Below are 22546 nucleotides of genomic sequence, written 5' to 3'. Positions count from 1 at the left end.
GATTTGAATAAAAATGACGTCTAAGGCAGAGTCACTTTTCCATTTATCACAATAGTGTATATGGGTTATGCAGACAATGTCATAATTGATCACCTTGGAATAGGGGAAAAAAGCGAGGCAAAGCACCTCTCAAGATTCAAACGTTGCTGGGGTTCAGTCATTGCAATGTGACTGATGACTGTATAGATTAATTAAACAATAAGAACAGAACTAAAAGGAGTAACCATGATGGAATATGGTCGTGAAATGCATGCTACAAAAGAGATTAATTAAAATTGAGTCATACATAGCTCCTCAACCTCATGAACGAAAAATACATCCTTTAATAGCTTCCGCTTGTGTCAAACTTTATGCTTCTGTAAATCCTTTCTTGGCTGTCTTCTCTTGCTATGGTTAGTATTGACCTCAGGCATCTAAATGAAAGACACTGGTTTCTGAGGTATTGGTAGAGTAAGGAAAATTGCATAAAAGGGAACACTGTGTACAGAAGCCATGGGTAAAAAACTAACTAAATAAATAAATAAATACACTGAAATGTGTGTGTTTCCAACAAGAGACCCACTTTATAATGTGGCCTTAGAAATTACATTGAAAGTAAAATAGCTTGGTTTATGGGTGCTCCAACAGAGACAGAGATTAACTTGTTTTCCAGATGTAAACGCATCCTTCATTGATCCTCCCATAGTAGGCAGCAAAACTTGTATGGACAGTAAATAAGTGCTCTTGCTGTGGCAAAATTGAATCCTTAAAGTAATAATCTGTTATTTCACTTTAAAATAAAAGCTTGAAAATCATGGTAAACACTGGCTTCCAAGAAAGATGAGAGCATTTTTTCCCTCACCATGACAACGCTGGAGCACTTACAATTGGTGGGCCAGCCCACAGAGCTTTCAGGTTGTGTATGGGGGATGCATTGTGTGGTGGGGGTGCCATCAGATCCATCAAATGGCTCTTTTTATTTCTTAGAATTGTGCATTTTATATCAAATACAGAGCAGTGATTCAGTTGTGAAATGAAGGTATATACAACGGTACATGCAGTATATTACTCACATATCCTTGTATGAAGGTAAGTGAGCGTGAGAGAGAGAGAGAGAGAGAGAGAGAGAGAGAGAGAGAGAGAGAGAGAGAGAGAGAGAGAGAGAGAGAGAGTACAGTGGAAATTAAAAGCACCCTGGATGAGATTGCGTCCCACCTGTGGATTTTTAACACATTTTTTAATGGAAATTCAAAAAACACTCAACTCCTAAATCTAATGATTAATGACAATGGTACACAAATACACCTGAGCCATGACAACTAAGCTAACCGACACTGGAAACTTATTGGTTTGGTAGTAATTCCCTTCAGTTTACCGCGTGTTTATTTTTTTCTTCTCATGTTCTCTTATCCCCACTTGTTGGGGTATCTTTTTGGAATGGGTTTGAAACAAGTCAAAGAATGCATGACAGTAAAAAAAAAAAATAATCCAACAAAAACGATGAGAACACTTTACAGCTATTCACGGGGGATAGGGACTGAGCAAGGCCACGATTAGCAAATTTCCGCAAACATGTGACGCCCCCTAAATGTGATATACATTTGTGATAGTGAAAGTTATAATTGCCTATATTAATAGTTTAAACCATGAACACACCAAAAACTATCGTCCCAAAACACTTTAATAGTGTTTCAAATGCTTACAACCATCTTCAAACATTGCTGTACCCTTAAAAATACAGTAAACAGCTTATAGCTACGCACCTATTTCATCTAGCTCTGTGTATTTGTGACGTCTTCTCGACAACAACTTTTGTTCTTGTTTTTCTTGCTGCTGTCCTGCGTAGCTAGAGCTCTGTGCTTGTACTTCAAGTTAACATATGACAGAAGTGCTTTGGAGATCTGAAAAACTCACAATGAGCTTTCTCCGGAGCTTCGGACGTGCTCCGTGGGACATTGTGGGACATGTCCAGCCGGCAACTTGCCATATCTGTCGGCATTCGTATCATCCCACAAGCAGCTCTATCACTTCTGAGGATAACTGCTCACCTGGCACATGGGATGCCGCAAGAAGCACCGAGGTAAACGAACAAAGCCGTTAGCCAACTCAACATAGGCCGCCACGCAGCTATGTGCTAAACTAAAGGCTGTAGCTAGTATGTGACCGCTACACGCAAACTTGGACAGCTAACAACACGGCAGACTGAGGCAATCAGCTACGTACTGGCACATTTGCTTTGGATGGCAGCGTATGCGACTAAGTTAAAAACAGTGATGGAGAAATACTGCTCAACATTGAAGTGTTGAAGGTAAAGTGCAGATCCTTATATCTACCGAAGTAGTTAAGTGCTGTGTTCTTGCATGCTGTTTAGGCTACTTTCCACCAGGAGCCAACATGACTGCACTGTAAGCCAATACAGTAGTATTACTGTACGAGTGCTCGCTTTGCTTCATGACGTCATAAACACAGACGCCGTGTTGGCGTAACTTAACATTTTAACCCCTGTTACCTTCGAACTGTCCTCCCAAAGTGCATCCATACTGTACATACTCTATATAAACAGTATTTTGCCACAAAAATAAGAAAACACATTTCCTGACTCTTTTTGCCACATCAATGAAAAACACAAATAGGCGGGGTTTTCTGCTGTTACGGAGGGTCGATTAACCCCCCAAAAAATTGCGAATTGGCCAAGTCAAAATAGCGGGAGTTGGCTGTACTCACATCATTTTTTTAGTGGAAGAGCACTACTCTGTTAAATATAAAATGGCCATTAGAAACAGGGCTATCTGTAAGGGTACTGCGCTGTATCCAATATCCCAACTTTGCTAGCATGTCACATTGATGTTTAGCGCTGTTGATTCCTGCTTACAATAGAAGCATCCTGATGCTTTAAGTCTAAGGTTTTATGCACAAAAGACAGTTAGTTGTATGGTGGAAGTCAAGAAGTCAGGCCAATAGTTGGTACTGTATCCACTGGGACCCCATGCCTAAACACCTGGGAAAACCTGCCAGTCTCTTTGAAAGACACCAGTGTTTGTAGATCAGTAACTGTTTGTTCTATAGTGCAGTATATGCACATCACCGTCATCTTCGCACATACAATACAGTAGTTTGTATTGCTTTTCGCTTTATTGTTTTCTTTTCTTCACTTCTTTTGTTTCTTTTTATATGTCACTTTAAGGTGCTAATGAGTCCTTATCTCACTGAAAACAAACACAGGTTGAGGCACAGTAGCGACGTGCACATAGCTGAAACCCTTTGACTGTATACAGTACTCTCATGTTGGAGTGTTCCTCTATTGTCAGCATTGCGTCACATGAAACAATGCAACTTCGCCAAGCTTGTGCCAATTACAGAAATGTAATGAATAAGTCGGAATGTGAGTAGACGAGTTAAACGCACGTCAGTTCGATGCGTTTGCTCACCAGTTCAATTAATTTTAAAGTCCTGTCTGTCTATTTGTGAGACATTTTCATTACATTCTTAAAGAGGAATTTGTTTTGTACTCACTTGCGCCATTTCTCTCCAAGAGTCAGAACTGGAGGTCAGACTTTAAATAGCATTTTAAATGCCCATTTGGCAGGATAATGGATTCCAGGAGGGTGCTTTACGAAGAACCTGTACTATGTCCTCTGTAACCTGGACTGAAGACATGGTCATGACTCTTAATTTAGTCAACAGTGTGCACTTTTGTCTATAAAATTTACAAATTAAGTTACATCATCGCCACACAGTTTTAGATCGTTTAGATGTTGGTTGGTTGTGAAAGGAGAGACACAGGAATACATGCTCATTTTTTGTTTTTGAGAACTTGATAAAGTTGCTCCATTGTCCCTTGTACTCACGATGTATCATTCCATGCACCCACCCCCTCTTTCGCATTTAGCATATGTGTTGGCCTGTTGTCTAGCTCACTAATGGGATGATGGTGTGCAGATCCCCAAGCGCATTAAAGGGAGGGAAGGTTCCTTCTTGACTTAAATAACCAAATAATTGGTATTTATAAAAACAATGGCTTCCTGGCCCTTCGGTAACCCCCTCACCTTATCATTTTTGTGTCACAGGGCCTAAACTTGAACCTGACTTCACCAGAGTTTCTGGCGAGCTGCCACCTCAGGTTCACCCCATAGCCTGCAGCCTGCCGCAAGAGTAACAGACCCCTAAATCCAACTCTACGGATATGACCTGCTGAGATAAGACCCCCACTCCCCCGGACAGCTGCTTGCATATTTGAAGCCACTGATTTTTAGCATACATTTTTTTTTTGTGTGCAAATTACAAAATATTTAGCAGGAAATTCTACCAAGAAAAAAATAATGAATGGCTGACAATTAATGATAGCTGGAAGAAAAAGTAATGTGGTCATAATGTGGGTATAAATATGTTCAGTTGATGCAGGTTTTTACCATGGAAGCATCCAGTTACCGTGGTTACGGATCTACAAGCTTCCTCTCCAACCTATTGCAGAGAGTAGAAGCTGGGTGATGAAAAGATGTTGAAGTGCAGTCAAAAAATGACTCTGGGACGATGAGACTGCCGTTAACAATAAATCCATTAGACTTTAGCTGCGGGAGGTTTCATCTAGTCCAAAATGAAAATAGGCATTAAATTTAGAAAGTATTAAGGAATGAAATTAAATGCAGTGTAAGTTAAACTGGGAAAATAGCTTTGTGTTGAAAAGTAAGTACAAAAAAGACTAGTTTGAATTAAATAATCAAAACTGGATGCACTAAATTGCAGTAAATGGCAAACTTTCAAAAACTTCTCTCTCTTGTCACAATTTAACTTCTGACACACTGCATAAGAACACTGAGAGGTAAATAATTTCACAAAAAATACAGCTCCCATTTTTGTGTACATTCTATTTTTCTTTTATAAATGATGGATGGTGTCGCTTTAGCCATATTGTACTTAGCAGCCAAGATGGAGATATGTGGACCACTTTACTAGGCTACAAATATAAAAGCATCATTTGACATTCTGTGGTCATTGTCACACTTTTCCTCTGTGCCATGACTGGCCCTATTTTTCAGTGACAACTACATATTTTTAAAATCATAGATAAAATACACTTGTGGAGTTAATAATGCTCTACTGTAGCTGAGGTTTTGTAATATTTGATGATTATGTTTGTATATTGTATATATTATATATCTATATTTGATAGACTGTTTGACTTCCGGCGGCACGGTGGCCGACTGGTTAGAGCGTCAGCCTCACAGTTCTGAGGACCCGGGTTCATTCCCCGGCCCCGCCTGTGTGGAGTTTGCATGTTCTCCCCGTGCCTGCGTGGGTTTTCTCCGGGCACTCCGGTTTCCTCCCACATCCCAAAAACATGCATTAATTGGAGACTCTAAATTGCCCGTAGGTATGAATGTGAGTGCGGATGGTTGTTTGTATATATGTGCCCTGCGATTGGCTGGCAACCAGTTCAGGGTGTACCCCGCCTCCTGCCCGATGACAGCTGGGATAGGCTCCAGCACGCCCGCGACCCTAGTGAAGAGAAGCGGCTCAGAAAATGGATGGATGGATGGATGTTTGACTTCCAAGGTTTTGTGCTAATCAACAATCTACATTTTATCATTCTAATTTACTTCTCAATACATTAAATTTACCCTTAAAAGACTAAAACTGTAACTGTGGCTCAACATAAATAAACTTACTTTTGGGGCTATTTTTTCCTCTGCCTTAGAAAATATTTTAGATGTATTGGCTAGTTTTAGCCCACTCCTAGTAAATATCTTTGATTTACACAGTTTCATTTCTAAGTATAAATGCATGCTCATTTTATTTCAGTTTTTCTTATTCACTGGTGTACTCATTTACATTTTTATCTTAGATCAACATTGACAGTTTATCATATTCTGCTCAATAACTAATCTTTTTAGCAAGATGGGGGGGGGGGGAAAGAAAATAACTGACAAATTTAAGATATTACTTATCTAAAGCCATTAAATGCTCAATTGAGGAAAATAATATATATACACAGCAGATAAAATTATTGTGGCGTAATACAAGAGCCTGACAAGGATTTGTGACGATTATAATGTGGAACTTTTATTGAGTTTGAGTGATTCATTTTAATGGTCATTTTGGAGGCTGTAATTTGTGGTGCGAACTCTACCAAGAAGTATTTCATCAACCCAGTTTGTTCCAAATTATGAATAAGCGCAGAAGCAGCTGCAGACCTTAGGCTCCATGCTGATGACAGTTAATTTTATCATATTGGAACAGAGAGGAAAGCGCATTTGTGTTGAATTTGACTTAATGTTGATATTTTTAATAGTATTGTTTTTAACATATGTGCTATCATGGTTTCTTCAAATCACAGTACACTTTCAGCTCATGTACATTTTACACAATTTTAAAACTAAAAAGGAAGCACAAGGATACACACTACAAATGTCTTAATTCATATTTGATCCTTCATCAGAGACGTCTTCATCTCTGCAAGGTACGCCTTGTAAACTGTCAAATACCAGTATCAGACAATATGAAGTATTCTAAAACAGGCTAATTAAACAGCCATTTCCATGAATAGTTGGAAGGGTTTATTAATGTAATAAAAAAACAACAACAGTACCAGGCAACATAATTATTTGATTTGCTATTTATGCAATACTATAATGACCATACAGTATATTTTTATTTCTCACTGTTTAGATTATAATTAATGGAGAAAAAAAAATAATGTGCACCCCTGTATAATACGCACCCCCAAACTTGACCTCAAAATTCTGGAAAACCCTTCTACCTATGTATAATGCATTTTTACAATGCATGATTTTGCTTCTACCCTTCCATCCATCCATCCATTTTCTGAGCCGCTTCTCCTCACTAGGGTCGCGGGTGTGCTGGAGCCTATCCCAGCTGTCATCGGGAACCTGAACTGGTTGCCAGCCAATCGCAGTCACATAGGAACAAACAACCATTCGCAGTCACAGTCATGCCTACGGGCAATTTAGAGTCTCCAATTCATGCATGTTTTTGGGATGTGGGAGGAAACCGGAGTACCCGGAGAAAACCCACGCACGCACGGGGAGAACATGCAAACTCCGCACAGGCGGGGCCAGGGATTGAACCCGGGTCCTCAGAACTGTGAGGCTGACGCTATATCCAGTCGGCAACCGTGCCGCTTGCTTCTATCCATATGATCAAAACATGAAGTATTATCTGTATTTTGTTAGGTTTTTTTTTTTTGCAAAGAATTATTCTGAAGTTAAACACTTTATTTGAACAACTAATACTTTTTTAAAATTAATTTCCTCTTATTTTGAAATTCACAGCCCTACTTTTATTTTGTTAAAAAAAATTAATTAGTTCAATTAGAAAACACACTTGTGCTCATATGTTTGATTACCCAGGCAGAATTTGTAAGATGGGTACAATTCTTGAATGAAAACATTTTATTTTAATGGGATTCAAATTAAACGGTCAAGCATTTCAGAAAAGCATTATTATTAAACAAAACATAACCACAAAGAAATGTTCAGTCATCAGTCATATTTAAAAAAACGAAAAACAAACAATATTTCACAAATTCTGCCAGGGTATGCAAACTTATAGGCACAACTGTACATATATGCAGTCATACGTACCCCCGTCATATTGGAATGACATCCATACCTGCATGTTTGCTAGAATACAGCGGGGCCTGAATTTAATCTCCACTTTAATTTTGGATTAGTATAACAAATCACGAAAAGCAATTTTTCCTTTGGAAAAAATGTCATCTGTTAGTTTAACTTCCTAATTTATGGGTAGGCGATCCCTCCCATACCCCAAAAGATAGGACTGGTTTTGAATCAGTTTGAAGTAATGTGATTTATGCACCCATGGCTTGATTTAATATGTCACACAGTGACTTGCCTTAATTAAAAGGCTTCCGCTGTAACTAGCCTCTGGCTGCTGGCTCTAATGTGGAAAGAAAAGTGGAGGGTTTGTAAAAGCTCACAATGAAAGAGCCAAATGTGAGAGTGATGAAGGGCATGAATTCACATGTGCTTCTCTCACTCAGATACCACACACACGCACACATCATTCAAGGAGATTACCAAGTGATTTGTACATTAGGTACAGTACACAAAACCTGGCCATTGCACCGACAGGAAGTAAAACGGAAACATAATATGAAGTTACACGTACAATACCAATACTTTTTACGAGGGCTGGGCTCAGAGCCTGCTCTACCCAATGCGGTGCCCTAAGTGAGATTTTATATGGCGCCCCCTCCATTGGGGAGTTATATTGCGTACGCTAAATAACATGTGACCCTATTTACATGCTTAACAAATTACAAATATTAACAAAAACTCTGAAATACAATATAGGTACTCTTACCACAAAAAAATTAAATAAAATAAAATAAATAAATAATATAATGTATATAATATATATATTATAAAATAATAATATATATAATATAAATAAAATACCAATCCTGTAAAAGATTTAATAAAAAATAATTGGCCTAATAGTAGTGAATTCAAAATACTTGCTGAACATTTGCAGCGACTGCAGTTAAATATCTCAAAAGTACGTCTGAAGAGAGGAGGGTTGCACCTATTACACAAAAATGATGATTGATTGCTAGAAAAAAAGGACAAACACAATAGCTACTGCACTTGCATGTATAATATACAATGTATTTTTTGTGACATGCCTATTTGATCAGATACAACCATATTGTCATTACAATATCATGCTGATTAGCAGATACAAAGAAGCAGTAAATCAGAGTTTTTATATAGCGTGGGGAAATGCTACGTTAAGCACATACCTCGGGTCAAATTTTTCCAATACATCAATAAATCACAGCTTTTGCAATGTATGAATGGGTACCATGTCTTTGTCACCCAAAATGACACAGGATAGAACAGGTCAAAAACACATTTTTAAGTTTGTTAGGTTTTAAAAATCATTTTATCAGTAAAGAACATGCATGACCTTATTTTTGCAGTGAAACAGAGTGCACATGGAGCTTAACTGAATCCGAGTGAAGCGGTACACTTTCACTGAATACTGTACATGGTAATTCATTATGCCAATGCATTACTTAAAACAGTACCTGCAAAATTTTTAATATTTATAATTAGTAAGAGAATCTGAACGGTCGAAAAGCTGCCTGGAATGCATTGTGTTCAACTTCCAAGGGTCTACTTTAATTTATGTTTTTGAGGTGTAGCGCAATGCTCCAGAAAGACAACCACAAAGTACAGTAAGACAGTGTACTACATTTACCATGAAAATGAGACCAAAAACAACTTTGTTTTTAACATCATTAGAGTGGCTGAGGCAAATATGACAGATTAAGAGAAAGACAGTTTGTAATGAGCCAACCCCTAAAAAAGGAACCCTTAAAAACTCTGTCCCCACTTTGCCCAGTCCACAGAAGCAGCAATTTTTGCAGCAGTATTAAGCTGTCACTTATACGTGTGGCGCCACAGACTCGTAGCCAGGCTCCAAAAATTGGGACGGGGGAGCGAAATGGAGGTGATGGGAAACTGTCTGAGTAGACTCTGAGAGTGAGCTTAGTTAAGTAAGATCTCACTGTGCTGTGCTGGAAATGGAAAAGAATGATCATTAATTCAAAATAATTCAATCATAATTTTACAGTATGCTCCAAATTACACTTTTTGCACGTGTCCCTGGAATTTATGTAACTGTTGCTTGTCTCTGAAAACCGTCTGTTCTTTATTCAGCTGGCAGACGAGCCGCTGCCTATCAGCTTACCCCTACCCCTCTGCCTCTTACATAAATAAATAAAACATTAATGAGGCCCCTATTTATCACTCCTCCTTTCTTTCTCAGTCTTTCTCCTAGGCTTCTCTCTCTCAGATACCAACTTTCTCTCTTCCGCTTGTTATCGTCTATGGGGTCCAAAAGGAAAGAGGTCAACAGAGCCCATCACAAGGCCATAACCAATGCAGGAGACAGAAAACCAACCAACAATTTTGGGAGAGAACACACACATACACACGCACACACACGCACACACACACACAGACACACACACACACACACACACAAATAGAAACACATTAACACACACACACGCACACACACACACACACACAAGCACACACACACGCACGCACACAAACAAGTCGCAGAACACTTCAGAGCCTTTGCAAAATGAAACATTCTTGTAAAAACTATACACTAGTTATAAAAAAAAAAACATTTTGTCACCACATGAAACACATTTTCTGACTTTCTGTTTGAACCATTTACACATTTCTGTTGCTAACCTAAATACACTTTTAGCAATTGTACTTCTCAGTAATTAGAGTACGATAAGTGAAATACACAGAGAATGAGCAAATAAATAATACATAAATTCACCAAACACTATACAAGACCGATGCTGCACACTGATGAAAATATTATATATTTCTCTCCATGTACCCAAATCAGTCATCCATGTACCCAAATCAGTCATCGACATGGAGAATCACAACAGAACATGTCCCACAACATGTCAAGCTACTACAGTAGTGTGCATAACACTGTAAGCTCAGCAAATATCAGACGAACATAAAATACTGTATCCAGCAGTGGTTATAATTACAGTAAAAAAGAAAAAAATATGAAAATACAGTACAGAAATAGACATGATCTCTTCTTCCATTTTGGTTGAAGACAGATGCAGTTTTAGACTGCTTGAACCTGATTGTTGTGTCTATAATTAAGCAGTCATGTGTCCGCACACCTGATGGCTGTGTTTAACCAATTGGCTCATCGGTGGGATAATTTGACAATCAGTGCTTTGGAATTGCAAGGAATTGGTGACATCATATACTTCTGCGTCTAATGGTCTAATATATAAAAGTGTTTAGTCCAGTCGGTGTCAAATACACGGCGCGCGGGCCAGAACCGGCCCGTCAAGGGGGTCCAATCCGGCCTGTGGGGATGGAGAACACATTCACTGCTATTTTTCATTAAAAGTAACTTTTGTTGCTAATTGTGTCCACTGGAGGGTGCACTGACAACACTTAAATGACTGATGCACTTGTGAAGGCCAAACGATGCCAAGTTTCAGGCGCACACTAATATAAAATGGTGTGCCATGTTCACACTACAATTCTGTGAAAATAAATACCTTTTTTTAAGACAGTGACTATTACAAAATTGCAGTCAAAAGCTTCACTTCAAAAGAGGTTGGTTTGTTGGAATTTTTTGGGGGGTTTTCCATGCACTGCCACAATTTAATTTTTTAAAAGTATACATTTACAAAGGATGCGTAACTGAATGGTGTACGCTCACTGATTCATAATACTGTTGAAATAATTTTTGGATACAAATTTCAAACTGCTCATGATTTGCAACAGAATTTGCAACAAGATAATAATAAATAAATGGGAATATTTTCCGAAAGTACTTGTAATGATTTTCACAAAAACAATGGGGAAAATTTTGAATAGTTGTTATTAATGGATTTTTAAGCCAAAAATATTGTGGTCCGGCCCGCTTGAGATCTAATTGGGGTGAATGTGGCCCGTGAACTAAAATGAGTTTGATACCTCTGGTTTAGTGTTTCTCAAATGGCTGTGTGCATTGTTGTTAAAAAAAAAAAAAGTGTGAGGCGGACATTGTGCTCACAGACATGCAAATCTGGGCCAGTGCTTTGCTACTTAAGTGTAAGGTTTTGATAATTGTGTAATCCTTTGGATTTTAGTGTTTATGGAGTCAAAAAAAAATTTTTTTTTTAAACTTTAATAGGTCCTCATTTAGTATTTCCTCTCAAGTGATAAACCTCAGTAGGGCATGTGATTTCCACAATAGGGTAGCCCAATAATTGTTTGTCCATGTGATCGGTGACCAGTGTAGGGTGTACCAGAGTCATCTGGAGTTTACTTTAGCTCGCCTGTGACCCTAAAAAGGATAAGCCGGAGAAAACGGATTTATGGATAGAGATGAGTATCCATCAGTTACGCAACAATATCAATCTTCTTTAATACTGGCAATTTTTTCTTTTAGATGGCAAGAAAGCATGGCTACAGTGTAGCAGGTAATGTCAGGGAGTGGATGTAGGCTTACTGATGATATACTACCACCCTCTTGTGGATATTTATTTTCATGTCAACATTTTATTTCAATGCAGCAGAATACGTGGTAGTATTGTATTGGAAATAAGTACTGTGTTTCTATGAGTCAATGACGAAATTAAATCAAAAATATACAACTCCACAACAACAATATATATAACTCCCAGGTTCAAGAGAGCACTGAATCTGTGTTGAATGTGAACTGTATAAAGTTTTACACTGCAAAATTTTACCTATAGTGAATTTAGCTAGTGAAAACAGCTTACTTATTATACTTATTTTAAGACAATTTTGTTTTCCAAATTTCTAGCAAGACAAAAAGACTTTTTAAGATAACATTTTTGAACATATTTTTCAGTTAATGCATGCTTGCCCTTTTGGCAGATTTATTTCACTTATCATAGCGACAAAATGTATTTTTTAAATGTTTTTTTCCTTGCCCCGAGAAGGCTCATTTTTTTCCCAGCGTAAAACTATGACATCAGAACATTATATAGTTATTAGTTATTCAATAAGCATGTTAGCTAGAGTTTAGGCTACCTGCCTTATTTTACCAGACTAAAAGTCACTTGCCCCGGTTGTCGTGCTGACCAGCTTCAGCCCTCCATTGCATGCTGAGCTCTTCATATCTTCATCACCTCTGCCCACAGCTGTACTGAGCTGCTCAAACCTGCATCATGTTTTTTTTTCCCTTCTGGGTTCTAAGGTGCTTAACTGTCATGTGTATCATAACTTGAGTACAGCATTAGAAAACAATTCAAAATTTATATATTTTTTACATTAAGTAAAAAAAAACACATATGCAGTAATAGTGCCTTTGTTACAAACATACAGTATTTAATCAGATATTAAGTACATAATCCATTTGTTATATTATTGCAAGAAGAAATAATACACACCCAAACAGAAATATCCCCAAGGGAATATTAATGCAAAGCGTACATTTACATCAGTAATAAGCTTCTGCTGTAATCAACAGGCATAATGTTGTCTTGGCTCAAATGAATAACGGGTATTCATATCAGGAGTTACATAGTCTACTTTGTTGATAATGGCGTGTCACATTGATTTCACTATTATGTAATGTCATGTAAGCAATAAATGCTCACAAAACCGTTGTATGTCAAATGTTTCATTGAAGATGAGGATCTTCGGGTGTAAGATATTTTCCAATTTTGGGGACTAACGGATAGTAAATACTGGATTAATCTGATTATCAAGGTGTGATAAAAAAATGTTGCTTTGTCTCAAAGGTATGAAAAGCATCGACTTTAGTTGGAAACCATACAATAATGTTAGCCATAGTTTACATTCTAAACACATGAAATCCTTCGTAAAGATTGGCGGACATGCTCCAAAAAATTACCTTGCGCTGAGTTTAGATTAAGAGTAAAAGAATGCATTAAAATTTTTCTAGTAAGATCATGCATTTTTTTCTGTAAAAGTGTTGTGTGTGCCAATGTGCGTGTGTGTGTGAGTGTGTGTGTTGTGTATGTGCTGTAGGCAAAAAAATATTTTCATTTAATTTCAATGAGACAGAGCAGGGGTTGAGGGGGTGCATTCTGCTGACTGACCTAAGAGTTTTGCCTTCATGTTTTAACTGCAGAGCAACCTGCTGTTTATCACTGTGGTGTGCGATGAATAACAGAAGGATGTTTGTGTCATGGCGATACATAAAAAAGATCCAGCTCTTTTAATTTTTTTTTAATTTTTTGTAAAAGGGGGGGTAGTACTGCAAAAAAAGAGAAATATTTTACATTTAATAATGGCACTGGGGAGGATTTACAGCAATATTGATTGGCATGCGCTTTGATGATTAAAAATAAGCAAAGCTAATTGATTATGCAACCAGAACCTAATTCACCTGTAATGAACAAGTGCAGAAAAAAGATGCCTCGTGGTTTCATGAAAAAGTAGCCTCCATTATTCATTCAATTATTAATCTCATCTCCTCTGTCTGGCACAAATGCATGTCTGTCCTGCAATGTGATCAAAACAATCCACATCAGAACAGTCAGCACTGTGTATTGAAGACAGAGGACCATGAGGTCAGATGTAGGATGATTGCCAAATTAAATCATATTTAGTAATCATTGTCCCTAGGCTTGTTCCTCTCCACAAATAGAATAAAAACATGTGACACATGTATCACAAGACTAGAATATGTTTGTCAATTTCAATTGACTAGAGGCTAAAACAAACACACACACACACAAAAATTGGGTAATAATGACTTTATTTGAAGTAACTGCAGGTGGCACTGTTTTTCCGTCTTTGCTGAAAGACGGCTGACAGTGAGAAAGTGATCAAATCCCAATGGACAGTAGGTGGCAGTGGAGATACATTATACAACCGGCTCGGTATTTTATTTTATTTATTTATTTTTTTTTTCAGCAGACTCCCCAAGGGCTGCAAACTCCATCTTTAGACACATGGAGAAAAAGATGGCAAGAAGAAAATCACATCATAACCCGAGATGGCACTCTTGCCACACGTCGCCTCCAAGCGAGTGAACGGAACGAATTGGGGTGTCAGGACTGAAACAGGGTTGGAGGTCAGACAGAAGGGCAGAGTGTGAGAGGCAGATTAAAAGTGCTGGAACACATGAGGTGGGAGGGATAGCAGTGGAGGGCTACTATCAAGCAACGAAGGCTACAAGAGTCAACAAGGGGTATGGGGGGGGAGTCTTGTTTGCTCTTATCTCGGCCTTAGACCGCTTTAGCGCAGCAGGTGTACACAGTAATCTCATTTAACTGCATTGTTAATGTCTTTTGATTGCATTATGAATGTCACGCAATCATAATCTGACAACCTCTGCGCCCTTCGCTTGATTGTATAGTAAAAATCAAAGAAGTCATTTTGAAAATGCATAATAAAATCTTACGCTGTATACTTTCCTGTTCACACCACTTCCTCACCAACACACACACACTGTGACACTCACTTTTCATAATGCGCTTTTTTTTAATGCACATGAAAGACAATTGGTGCAGTGCACAGACAGCAAAAATAATAAAAGCTATTACTACCACGGATTGCTTTTCATAAAGTGCCTCACATGGACAACCGCTCCCCTGTCACCTATGCTCCTATGCCAAGAATCTGATGTGTGTGCTATGTTTTGCAATTAACCGAATTAACCCTTTATCATGTCATCTTGCTACTGATATGCATGACACAAATAGGCTAATCTGATAACTCATATTAGACAATCCCCCAGAGCAAGCATCTAAAAAAGGTGAGAGTAATGAAGTGTATTGAATGTTCTTATTTCATGATACTCCACATTAAACATTAACCCGCCTGTGACCCTAATGATGATAAGCGGTATAGAAAATGGGTGAGGGTGGTTGTAGTTTACAAGAGTGTAGAACTGCTCTGCATCAAACAGATATGTTTGCGCTTCTGTTTTTTACAACAATAGTTTGTTTACATTAGCAATGGGAAAATGTATCTGGTGTACAGTCATAATGGAAAAAGTACCAGTAAACATAATACGGATATTTATGCATCACACATTTCCTCAGTTTGTATAGATATAAAACATAATGTTGCTCTATCAGTCCTATCTGATTTCCTTGTGAATGTATGGCAGGTGAAGTAATACATGAGTTTCACATCAACAATACAATTATATATTAAGGGCTGGCCATCAACGACCAACCACTTATTGACTGTCAATGATCTTAAAAAGCTTTTTGCTCCAATTACTTTTAATGGAGGTAAACAATGAAGTGCCCATTCAAACAAAAGGTTTGGCACGGTAATAATTGTGATAGACAGGATTCTCTCTTCTTTGACAGGTTCTATACCTTCAGCTTCTTTCAGAGGGTATAAAAAAAGACTGCAAAATGTGAAATACAGTTCACAGAGTAGCACAGAATCTATTGATGAAAAGGAATTGTGAAGTCTCAATTGAAGTCTCTTAAAATAACTACATACAAATCTGCTTCACTCAAACCAGAGCCAGTAACAAGAACAGAAGAACCAATACCAAGTAAATGTGTTATTCATGTTTGATGTCATGGCTTCATCCTGACATTTGTGACTCTACATCTTGTTCTTTAATCTTTGTGGAGCTCAAAACTCTGGTCTTTGCAAATGAGTGGGAATAACGAAAATATCCTCAAAAAGTGTTTTCCACCAATGAGATCAGATGTTCTTATAATCTACTCATCTTGAAGAGAGACCATCATGAATCTTGTGATATTCTTCACTGACAATCCTTTGAATGTGCTGACGTCATGGGCGCAGCCGCTATAACCACACACACTGTGTTTTGCTTCATAATGATAAAGACAGCCCTAACAATTCCAGTCTTTCAAAACTTTCAGTGGATGGTTCAGCATGCATTTTTTTATCCACCAGCAAGTCAGCCACAGACAAATAAATGGGGTTCTGCAAGTGTTATAGGCATGGATGGCTTTTCTTTGGCTTACACTCATCCATGGATGGTATTTCTGCCAGTTATTGTTGCATTGTTAAAAATCTGCTATGGAACTACTGTATTTTGAAAAGTCGGTTTGAGGTTTAGTCCGCCATCAGTTCCCAGGGTAGATATGTTGTCCGTCCAGCGTGTCCTATGTCTCCTGGAGGTGCCCTCTCAGTTGAACATGTCTGCCAGCAAAATGTCCAAATCTAAATGAATCAGAATCAGAATAATCTTTATTTGCCAAGTATGTCCAAAAAAACACACAAGTATGTGTATACATCTGTGTATATGTATGTACATATGTGTGTATTATATACCGTATTTTCACGACCATAAGGCGCACTTACGTGTTTAATTGAGAATTTGCCCAGCTGTTCATTTCGGATACAGAAGATGAGGACTTTGATGGATATATATATATATATACATGTATGTGTGTGTATTAACAAATTTCAATCAGGTTTCCAAACTCATCACAGCACAGAATAGTACGGCTTTTGATACGGTAAAATATAATATACTGCTGAACAGGTTGGAAATGTGGGTAGGACTAAATGGAACAGTGCTTAAATGGTTCAGGTCCCACCTGGAGGAAATGTTTTTTAATCATTGGAAGTGTTCAATCTCATCGAACGGCAATGACCTATGGGGTCCCTCAAGGGTTAGTTCTTCGAGCCCTCCTGTTCAGCCTGTATATGCTACCCTTAGGTCAAATTCTTCAAAACTTTAATTTTGACTATCATAGCTATGCAGGGCGGCACGGTGGCCGACTGGTTAGAGCGTCAGCCTCACAGTTCTGAGCTGCGGGGTTCAATCCCCGGCCCCGCCTGTGTGGAATTTGCATGTTCTCCCCGTGCCTGTGTGGGTTTTCTCCAGGGCACTCCAGTTTCCTCCCACATCCCAAAAACATGCATGAATTGGTGACTCTAAATTGCCCGTAGGTGTGAATGTGAGTGCGACTGGTTGTTTGTTTGTATGTGGTGTACCCAGCCTCCTGCCCGATGATAGCTGGGATAGGCTCCAGCACGGCCGCGACCCTAGTGAGGAGAAGCGGCTCAGAAAATGGATGGATGGATGGATAGCTATGCAGATGACACACAGTTATCTAGCCGTGTTTCCGGATGACTACAGTTCAATTGAAGTGTTGTGTCTTAAACAGATAAATAACTGGATGAGCTAAAACTTTCTTCAGTTAAGCCACAACCAAACTGAAATAATTCCTTTTGGCAATAAAGGAGAGAGGATTGCTGTTAGTAAATACCTGGAGTGACTCTCTTTAAAAACCAAAGACCAAGTCCGAAACCTTGGTGTACTGATGCATTTCGACCTGACTATCAACAGTCATATCAAATCAATTACTAAAACTGCCTTCTATCATCTGAAAACTTATCCAGAGTGAAGGCTCGCATGTGCCAAGCAGACCAGGAGAAGCTCATCCATGCTGTTATCTCAAGTAGACTTGACTATTGTAATGGTCATCTGACTGGACTCCCTAAAAAGAGCATTAAACAGCTGCAGTTCATTCAGAATGCCGCAGCTCGGGTTCTGACCAGAACAAAGAGATCGGAGCATATTACTCCAATTCTAAAGTCTCTTCACTGGCTCCCAGTCAGCTTTAGAATAGATTTTAAAGTTTTGCTACTGGTCTATAAATCACTAAATGGTTTAAGGTCCTGAATGCATGAAAGAAATGCTTAATGAAATATAAACCCAGTAGGGCTCTGAGATCTACAGACAAATTGTGGAGCACAGAGTCCAAAGCAAACATGGTGAAGCAGCATTTAGCTGTTATGCTGCACACAAATGGAATAGTTGCCAACAGAAGTGACATCAGTCCCAAGTGTGAATGTTTTTAAGTCCAGGTTAAAAACTCTTCTTTTTTTCTCATGCTTTTGAGAGCATTTCCACTTTTAAATGATATTGCTTGCACTGTATGCTGTTTTAATTGCACTTTTATTTGTGTCTTTGTTTTAAATGTTTGTAAGCTGTTTTTTTTATTTGTTCTTAAATGCTTTTAATCACTGAAAGAACATTGAGTTACCTTGTGTATGAAATGTGCTATATAAACAAATTAGCTTTGCTTTGCTTTTGCTTTATGTGTGTGTATGTGTTCTGCATGTATTCTTGGTTTTTGTTAACCAGTTTTAATGAGGAGTCACTAACTGTTGACCTTACAGTACATGAGCATGTAATTTGAAGGAGCTGCTAAATTGTGCCACAGCCACTGAGAACTTGACATCAATAGCAAGCAAGATACTTTATGCCCACACATGCCGAAATGCGTTTTATATCCTCATTCACTTTTATCCATCCATCCATCCAATCATCCATCCATCCATTCGCTGTTCTGCTTATTCACATTAGGGTTGTGAGTACCCCAGCTAACTTTGTGTGAGAGGCGGAGTACAGCCTGAACTGGTTGCCAGCCAATCGCAGGGCACAAAAAGACAAATAACCATTCACACTCACACACCTGACAATTTAGAGTCCTAAATTAATCTCCCATGGATGTTTTGGGAATGTAGGAGGAAATCGGAGTACCCAGAGAAAACCCACGCAGGCACTAGGAGAACATACAAACTCCACACAGGAAGGGCGGAGCCCGGATTTGAACCAACGACCTCACAACTGTGAGGCAGCTGTGCTAACCAGTTGGCCTCATTCACTTTCATTCAGGTCCAAATAATTTTGAGACTTGAAAAGGTTTTACTGTGGTTATTATGCACAATATTTCACTTTGCAGTAGTATCAGACTTTAATTCAGATATATATATATTAAAAAAAGACATAAAATAGGCCCGAAGGAGTAATTATTGGTCTCCTTGCCTGAAGAAAATCCAATTGGAGAGGTTTTGACTGGGTTATAAAATAGGTTGAATTATAGGTTTAATATATAAATTCATCAGCATTTCATAGATGATATGAATTCTATGAATCTCTGCTGTCGACAATTAAACAGTTTGTCTGGCATGCCCACCTTTAAAATACCTGCATGCCTTTGTGCAGTTGCTCTGTTTGTCAAATGCCATGAGAGTTTACCATCCAACATATTGTATAGTTATTCTAATGTGTATGCGGGTCACCAGTCATGCATTTCTCTAAAGTACCAATCCTCTCACTTATTCAGCATTCTGTCAGAGAGAGCTGCGCGGCAGAATTCAATTTACTGCTCTGCATAGCTGGCTAAGGGCAAAGAATGTCGCCTTGGCTGTTGCTTATAAATATGGATTTGGCACACAGTGACTCCTATCACAGGGTTTTGGAAAGCTCCAACCAACTTACGTTAAGAGATTGTCGTGTGTTTAACCCAGATAGCGGCGGCAAGAACATTTGAAATTGCTGATTAGAGCTATTAAGAAACTGCAGATTAACACATTGGGTCAAACTTAGCTCTTATGTGGAAGACATCTCCGTACTCGCTGCATATCAGCATTAAAGGGCCATGCCAGAAATAATGAATCACTAATACAATCATTATACCCAGAACAACTTCTACATGATAACTTCCTCCTATCTTCCTCAGGTCCTTGTACTCGGCTACTTGATAGTATCATGGGTCAGAGACAACAGGTCACAAGACACTGCAAAATGTTTTGTTGAGTATTTCCCTAGGACTTCATTTGTGTCCAGAAGGTAAAAAGGACAGGGCTGTGTGATAGGGAAGGCTCTGAGGAAAATCACATGGGATGTTAAAACTACACACTCAACAGCCCACGGAACATAGGCCTTATGGATTCAACCACCGGTCTCCACTCACAAGGACATTGCATGTCATCAGTTTACCAAGTCAGCAAAACCAAAAATAGCTGATGATTCATCATGAAAGGAAAGTGTGGAGTACAAAATAATTGCTACACATTTTATGGGCAAAAGCATTGGATCACCTGGCCATTACATCTACAGGAAAGGTCTCAAAAAATAGATTTGTATGGTCAAACATTGAAGTTGAGATTAATTCATGAATTAAACATTTTGCCACACCCGAAAAGGCTGAAACTCCAGTGAAGGTAACAATAGCCACCAATAAATTAAACTAAAAAATTCTGAACCTGGGTATGGTTTTTCGTAGCTCTTGATTATCTGCAACCGACAAAACAGAATGTGGTCTTCCAAGCCAGAAGTTTCATGTGATCAACCATGACCTGACAAACAGTAGTACCTCAACTAAATGTGAGAGGTAGCAATGTCGTGCAGGGCATTCAGACTCCCAGAAAAAAGAAGAAAAGATAGGCTACCTGTCAGCCAATCTGTTAGCTTCACTTACATTACAGTAAGACTTGTAGGACAAATTATATCCATATAATATATGTAGATACTTTTTACCATAACTCGCCAACTTGTACATCTTATTTTGCATCATTGTCCATCGCCATTTTTGGTTTGTTCAATTCAACGTAATACTGGCCCAGACGTTCCTGGCGGTGACCCCATAAAATAGGAAATAAATATTGGCGCTGTTTAACATTCATGATTGCCAGCCCCGACTGCTTTCTGTGCAGGGAGGGTAAAATCACTCTGAACACACCACACAAGATTATCTCGAGAGCAGGAGAACCAATCACTCACGATGGACCAGTTGATCGATTGATCGTAAGTACAGTAAATGATATCTATCTAATATTACTTTGCACCAAGTTCACACTTGATGGTTATCTGATTTTTTCAATCTTTTGTCACTAAAAGCTGTGCACTATGTAGCAGGTTACATTTACAGGACGAAATTTGGCGACCAATTAAGATGGTAGTGAGTTGCCAAAAAAAAGAAAGAAAAAACAAGCAATTTTATTGTAAGTAAATGGGAAAATGTGTTCAAAGTTGTACTAGGCAACGCTGTGTGGCTTAATCAAGCAGCTATCATATTTTTACATCACTATACAGTCGGCAAGAGCAAGTTTAGTAAGGACAATGCAGTCTACCTGCAAGATGAGTAATGAAACCGCATTTTAAAGATTAGGACCAGATTTTTTTTATTTGTCAATTAATCAATCCAAGGGACCAACGGAAGGCTAAAGCAACAAACAAGGTGCCATTTCATGTGAGTTACCTTTTGGTTAATGCAAAACCATAACCTTTATCAATAAATATTAATTAGTAATGCTTTTTTTTTTTTGTAGACACTTGTACCACAGGTGGGGCATAAGCATATTCCTCGGCCTGTCTTTTTTTGTGGATTCCACTTTAGAGCCAGATGTGCTATGTTTGTTGTGGGGTTTCTAAATGTGCTCTATCCATCCCAATTTTAGTTTGCTTCCATTTCCACTTCCATTTTTTTGTGTTTTCTTCCAAAGTTCTGACATTGTTAATTTTGTCAAACCATTTCAAGTGTAAGATTTGTCACAGGCATCAGCTAAAGAATGTTTGAAGTCTTTTGGTAGATGTTTTCGTAGTGTGCCATGTCTCACAGGTATACATAAGAACTGATTATGTTTGTTTTGAAAATGCAGATTTTTGTTTTTAAGAATGCAATCTGTGAATTCCAAAGTGGTCTCAGCATCCTAAATGCTACTGCTGCCATCCCAATTCTGACACCCATGCCCGAGTTGGTCTGTTCCTCCTATTTTCCTTGCAAAGCTTCCACTATGTGAAATTATCGTCTTTCCAGCCAGTCTAATGTTGTTATTATTTAAGTTGTAAATTCTGAGCACTTTAATTTTTCTTTTGCATTTAATATTAAACCCCATTGACATGATCCAGTCCAATTTATCAAGAAACAAATTCGGGAAATACAGGGTATGCAGTATACTGGGGGGAAAACATAAAGTGCATTTCATGCATTCACAGTAAGTAAGCTTATCCGCATACATCGTTTCTCTGGCACTGGTATTTCTTTGAAATAATGTCGGCAAAAGTGCAGCGACTTCTGTTTTCCTGCCTTCTGATTAATGATGTGCTCACAGACGCTATTCTTGTAGAGGGTCTTGTTTGTTCTGCATCGTTTGGCAAAGAGCTGAACAAATCTCGAATTCCTTCCTCTCCTCCATTCTTCTGGACCACTCTAAATAAGATAGATCTCATATCTGCAGGTTGGATTAGTCATTCCTTTTTTAATTAAGGTTACTGGGGCTCATTTACTGAACGACTGGGA

This window comes from Phyllopteryx taeniolatus, chromosome 15 (assembly GCF_024500385.1).
Source record: "Phyllopteryx taeniolatus isolate TA_2022b chromosome 15, UOR_Ptae_1.2, whole genome shotgun sequence".
Lineage (NCBI taxonomy): Eukaryota > Metazoa > Chordata > Actinopteri > Syngnathiformes > Syngnathidae > Phyllopteryx > Phyllopteryx taeniolatus.
The sequence above is the reverse complement of the archived record's forward strand: the minus strand, read 5'-3'. Positions refer to the sequence as shown.